Here is a 6959-nt window from a genome sequence, read left to right as displayed (position 1 = left end):
AATTTCACGACGCTCGGGTAACCCGTTCCGTAATAAACGGGGACGGACTCTTACCCCAGATAGCGTGCGATGTTCCATTGCTGCGCCAGATCCGAGGATGGATGCATCACATTCTCTCATGCCAATAACGTGTCCTCTTTCAGACTCACTGATTACACGGTACGGTTTACGTATACGTCTGCGAGGCATCCTGCATGTCTGCTCAACTAACACTGATCCATTACCTTCGGTTTATAGCGACTACAAGAGCCACAGGCACATTTTACCGGTACGTGGTGTTGCGCCGCAATACCGATTTTGACCTTGAACCCGAGGGCCGATATGGTTCAAATACTAATCATTTCTGCAGAACATACTAATGTACGTGTCCTGTGAATATAGACGTCCTATCTCTAGCCGTTCAACGTGTTCTGTGTTTCCGAACATGGGTGTGAACTTATTCTTTCATACTTACCGAAGAGAAAACGTGATGAGAATTTGCTTCCGTTGACCTCGTATCTATTTCCATTGTCAGATGCTCTTGGTGTCAGCACAATATTACCAATATTACCTTAACCCACGATGGGAACGAAAGAACTATATGGCACCTGACTTGGACTCGTGATTTCCGTATTCCTTGTGTTTTGGCTTTTTATCCGTTTGGGTGTTATTAACCTTAGGCGAAACCGTGGAAGTGTTCCGGAATTTTCTTCAGCGACTGCATAATCTTGAAGTGACGAGACCACCACTAACTAGCAACTAAACAGCGCGCTAAGCATTACATGAATGAGCGGGGTAAGGATCTTTTCGTCCATATGAAAGACATATAATGGAACAGAAAAATAGTTTTATATTATGTCTCCATTATTTATTCCCTACACATAACGAAAATGTTTTCTGAAAAAAATTGTTATTTCTTCCAAATATTCCTATGTAATATCCCTGAGCATCCAGACTGAATCGGTCGGTTGAAAACCTAAGGATAAACTTCTGAATCCCTTTGATTTGATTCAGCGGTACCGGGAATATGTCTCACATCTATGTCGCAAGTACACCCCTTTGTCGATACATAAAATTTGTTTCAGAATTCTGCCAAGAAACCTATCTGCTAGACTTGGAAGTACGGAAGGTGAAGGATGATATATAAACATTAATTTCATTCTGTATCAATCTAAGCTTTGTTATTTGACTGAATGGAGAACTACTGTTAGATCCTATTTTTGTCCTATAAATAATATTGATCGCAAGTGTTTAATACTAAATTCAATCTTTAATTTGAACAGCAAACATTTCTTCCTTACAGTTAAACAAGTGGAACTTTTCGGATGCCATATCGTAACAAAGAATGAAACCCCATACGTTTTTCCTGGACGAGGTTCTGAAACGAATATATTCGTACTAGACTTGTGGAGCATTCCGCTAAAAAAGAAAAATATACAGATTGAAATGACATTGTAATCTGCTGGAGTAAAAGGAATCATGGTTTTGAAATCGACGCAATGGAAATGAGATACGGGTACGTTGTATCTGAAAATAAGAACTTAGTTGCCGTGAACAGGCATGCGAATTGTATTCGTTGCAATAAAAGCATCACTCACATGCAAGAACCATGCAATTTATAACACGAAAGAGACGTTCTCTTCAAAACTGGAATGACTACAACTTGATGGAGTTTTTTTTTCCTTTCATTTATGGAGGGATAGGATGCGGCGACTCCTTCTTCATTCCGTATGTTTTGTAATTAAATTCAATTATACTTGTGTTATAATTACAAAGACCACAATTCCACAGTTTCTGCTTTGATATTACAAACTACAGAAATGTAGGCTCTGCTTCTTCCTTCTCTTGGAATTACATGAATGAATTCATTTTTTGTTACAGTTTCGAAGAGTTGATTTACACAGTTACACCTTATGAGGCAGGTGTGGCAATCACAAGAAGCAGTTTTGTGTGTGTGTGTGTGTGTGTGTGTGTGTGTGTGTGTATGGGGCCGCACCCTCCAGAAATTTTATGAAGGGAAGTATGGTTCTTTGTAGGCTGTGTTGCTTTCATATTTTATTAGCCGTGCTACTGACCGATTTCGATAAATACGTTAAATAGGTCATTATCAAGCACCTAAAATAAAACGTAACAAATGGAGCACACTATAATATCAGCACATACTTCAAAAAAACCTGCAAGAAATAATAACCATTTTGTTACAGACCTGACATAAACCTATAACTCCACTTCTACGTGGATAAGTATTACATGATGCAACACATAAGACGTGGCACGCAATTAAAATTTCTATTCCACACTTGAGATCATATTTTATATAGTCCATATCCAAAATTACACGTGACTGAAAGCATGTCATTACATCTACAAGAACATTTGACTGTATATGTAAGCTGAAGCCACTCGATATGTAAACTGACAGTTACAATCAGCTGTCACTCAATGCTGTCAAAGACCCCCTTCATAGATGATGTTAACATATCGATTACAGCTTGCCAGAGATCTTAAGTACCAACGCTTGCACGCCAGGCCAAATTATTTTACATTCCAAACAGAAACATATAAGTCAACTGTTCCGTCCACTTTAAATTTACTATGAACGTCCAGGTTGCACCGATCTGGAACACGCTAAGATAAATTAAATATTAACAATGGAAAAGATATACCTATATACCCGTCTTGCAAAACAAATCCAAGTTAGCATATTCGTAAAATAATGATACGTATTTACACTAAAGAGCCAAAGAAACTATTGCACCTGCCTAATATGGTGTAGGGCCCCCGCGAGCACGCAGAAGTGCCGCAACACGACGTGGTATGGACTCGACTAAGTCTCAAGTAGTGCTGGAGGGAATTAACACCATGAATCCTACAGGCATGTCCATAAGTCCGTAAAAGTACGAGATCTCTTCTGAACAGGACTTTGCAAGGCATCCCACACATGTTTAATAATGTTCATGTCTGGGGAGTTTGGTGGCCAACGGAAGTGTTTAAACTCAGAAGAGTGTTCCTGGGACCATTCTTTAGCAATTATGGAAGTGTGAAGTGTCGTATTGACCTACTGGAATTACCCAGGTCCGTCGGAATGCTCAAAGGACATAGATTGATGCAGGTTATCAGACAGGATGCTTACGTGCGTGTCACCTGTGAGAGTCGTGTCTAGACGTATCAGGGGTTCCATATCGCTCCAACTGCACATGTCCCACACCATTACAGAGACTCTAACAGCATTAACAGTCTTCTGCTGAAACGTAGGGTCCATGGATACACGAGGTTGTCTCCATACCCACACGCACCCATACGCTCGATACAATCTGAAACGAGACTCGTCCGACCAGGCAACATGTTTCCAGTCGCTGTTGACGGGCAACAACAAAACCTTTTCGATTTCGGGGGCTGAACCCCTGAGAAGTATTCCAGCCAGCAGTGCGATAAGAGTGTCTAATATGCGTAGCCTCTACGAAAAAAAGTCCATTAAATATAGGCTCTGCAATGCATACCTGAAGTGCTACGAGTATGAGCAGTTGTTCATCCTCGCTATTGTGAAAGACTTCTCTTATTTTGAACAAGTGCCCATCGGTTTGATCTGTGCTACCTCCTCTAAATATGCGAAAACCAAAGAGCTTGCAGTAGAAGCAATTTGGTTCACGGTACCGAAGGTGAGTAGTACTCATGGCTCCTACAGTATATGTTTTAGAATCCAGGTTTACAGGACATTTTTGCCTTGTTTTGGTCCATATTACCAACACTGAAAGTTGCCTATCTACAGTCCTGGCAAGAATAGTACCGGTACATGTATACCATTGTCAGAGGTATGAGAACGACTTCCGCTTGTAACGCTAACATAACATTTGAAATCTTCCTTTAGCTCCAAAATTTGTTTTCTTGTTTGTACTCCACAGCTTTTGTGAACTTCAGAAGCAACATTATATAAAGCTGTAAGCTGGTGTTTAAATCATTCATTAATGTTCACCCAATTTCGCAATTTCGATCCAAGTTCATTATAGAACATAGTTTGAGTTATATAGTTATATTTTTGACCTGTGTGTGTGTGTGTGTGTGTGTGTGTGTGTGTGTGTGTGTGTGTGTGATACACTCCTGGAAATGGAAAAAAGAACACATTGACACCGGTGTGTCAGACCCACCATACTTGCTCCGGACAGTGCGAGAGGGCTGTACAAGCAATGATCACACGCACGGCACAGCGGACACACCAGGAAACGCGGTGTTGGCCGTCGAATGGCGCTAGCTGCGCAGTATTTGTGCACCGCCGCCGTCAGTGTCAGCCAGTTTGCCGTGGCATACGGAGCTCCATCGCAGTCTTTAACACTGGTAGCATGCCGCGACAGCTTGGACGTGAACCGTATGTGCAGTTGACGGACTTTGAGCGAGGGCGTATAGTGGGCATGCGGGAGGCCGGGTGGACGTACCGCCGAATTGCTCAACACGTGGGGCGTGAGGTCTCCACAGTACATCGATGTTGTCGCCAGTGGTCGGCGGTAGGTGCACATACCCGTCGGCCTGGGACCGGACCGCAGCGACGCACGGATGCACGCCAAGACCGTAGGATCCTAGGCAGTGCCGTAGGGGACCGCACCGCCACTTGCCAGCAAATTAGGGACACTGTTGCTCCTGGGGTATCGGCGAGGACCATTCGCAACCGTCTCCATGAAGCTGGGCTACGGTCCCGCACACCGTTGGGCCGTCTTCCGCTCACGCCCCAACATCGTGCAGCCCGCCTCCAGTGGTGTCGCGACAGGCGTGAATGGAGGGACGAATGGAGACGTGTCGTCTTCAGCGATGAGAGTCGCTTCTGCCTTGGTGCCAATGATGGTCGTATGCGGGTTTGGGGAAGTGCAGGTGAGCGCCACAATCAGGACTGCATACGACCGAGGCACACAGGGCCAACACCCGGCATCATGGTGTGGGGAGCGATCTCCTACACTGGCCGTACACCTCTGGTGATCGTCGAGGGGACACTGAATAGTAGACGGTACATCCAAACCGTCATCGAACGCATCGTTCTACCATTCCTAGACCGGCAAGGGAACTTACTGTTCCTACAGGACAATGTACGTCCGCATGTATCCCGTGCCACCCAACGTGTTCTAGAAGGTGTAAGTCAACTACCCTGGCCAGCAAGATCTCCGGATCTGTCCCCCATTGAGCATGTTTGGGACTGGATGAAGCGTCGTCTCACGCGGTCTGCACGTCCAGCACGAACGCTGGTCCAACTGAGGCGCCAGGTGGAAATGGCATGGCAAGCCGTTCCACAGGACTACATCCGGCATCTCTACGATCGTCTCCATGGGAGAATAGCAGCCTGCATTTCTGCGAAAGGTGGATATACACTGTACTAGTGCCGACATTGTGCATGCTCTGTTGCCTGTGTCTATGTGCCTGTGGTTCTGTCAGTGTGATCATGTGATGTATCTGACCCCAGGAATGTGTCAATAAGTTTCCCCTTCCTGGGACAATGAATTCACGGTGTTCTTATTTCAATTTCCAGGAGTGTATAACTGTTTACTGAAACAGGATCTTTGACCGAAACTGGTCTCGCATTAACCACAGATATACCAATGCACACACATACATATACCATAGGGAGGGGGGCTAACCTTATTCCCACCAGAAAAAAATTAAAAGAGAAGCAAATTTCGTTTATGGTTGTCAGAATTTATTAGAACATACCTTTTAAACAGGCACTGTTGTATAAGTATGGTCCACGAACTGGATATATCTTTTAGCACAGTCTTAGCAATACCAACATGTTTTCCGTATCTATTATTGTGAGGGAACGAGTACTTTATGATCACTACACAAACTTTTTCAAAAAATTCAAATTTCGTGAACAGTAGTTGAGTTTTAAACACAACATACTTTTTAATGTGATATTTGTTATGAAAAGTCAGGTTCACTACTAAGACTCAAATTTTTCAGTTTACTGAAGATTTAAAAAAATGACGGAATGTCATGTAATAAATCATTAAAAAGTAAATATTAAATATTATAAAGTAAATATTTTTTACTATTTTTATTATTTTTTATTATTTTTATTATTTTTTATATTTTTTTCAAAATTTTAAAACATCACCACCACCGACGCTGCGCCGTGGCGCGACATAGCTTTTGAAACATTTTCAGCTTCCTTGGGACTGAGGTAACTAATATCCATACACTTTATGGACTGAGATCGTGAGTATATTATCATATTTTCCAAAGGTGAACAAAACATACCCCACATGGTATTGTGAGTGTTAAAGAGTAATTTAAAGAGCAACTTATGGTGATAGGTAATGTCATTTCTAAAATCCTTCAGCTCCGTATCATCTAGTGAAACAGCAGAACAACTCATCCCAATGTTCAAGACCCATATGTTGAAAGCACTTCAGGACGTGAATAGTGAAAAGACGTCCACGATATATCACGAATAACTTCTCATCTAAGGACAGATACAGTTCTAGATCCTGTACTATCGCTACCTGAGGCAGTACTCAGCCTCATATGCCCGGAGAACCTATATCCGCATTCGCCACTGTGTCACAGAATGTGGTTACGGTCCTAGTTCTCGTGTACATATGGCTAGTAGTTCTGGTGGATACCCAGCACCATCCTCAAGGTTGCAGGTGCAATTATGGTTGAATGCAATTGTTATAGCTCATAGCAAGGTGCCACGTAAACCAGATGTACTTGAGCTATTTTTCCATCCAGAAAGAGATGTTAATGATACACAGTGATAGTAAAACATCGTGTGTTCCATTGCCACCATCAGCTCATCTACCTTGGGTCTCTTCAGCAAATGCCCAGAGGTAAAAATGGAACAGCCGCAAAAGCCTCGAAATTACTGCTTGAAGAAGACGTCACATCATTACACAGCCACAACTATTACCAACGCCATCATCACCATACAAAGGCGGGTAGCCACTATCATGTATCGCAGATCTAGTAACACTAGAATCAGCAACAAGAGCTCCGCAAAT

Source organism: Schistocerca gregaria, chromosome X (genome assembly GCF_023897955.1).
Source record: "Schistocerca gregaria isolate iqSchGreg1 chromosome X, iqSchGreg1.2, whole genome shotgun sequence".
In the NCBI taxonomy this organism is placed as follows: Eukaryota; Metazoa; Arthropoda; class Insecta; order Orthoptera; family Acrididae; genus Schistocerca; species Schistocerca gregaria.
Note: the sequence above shows the minus strand (reverse complement) of the source record.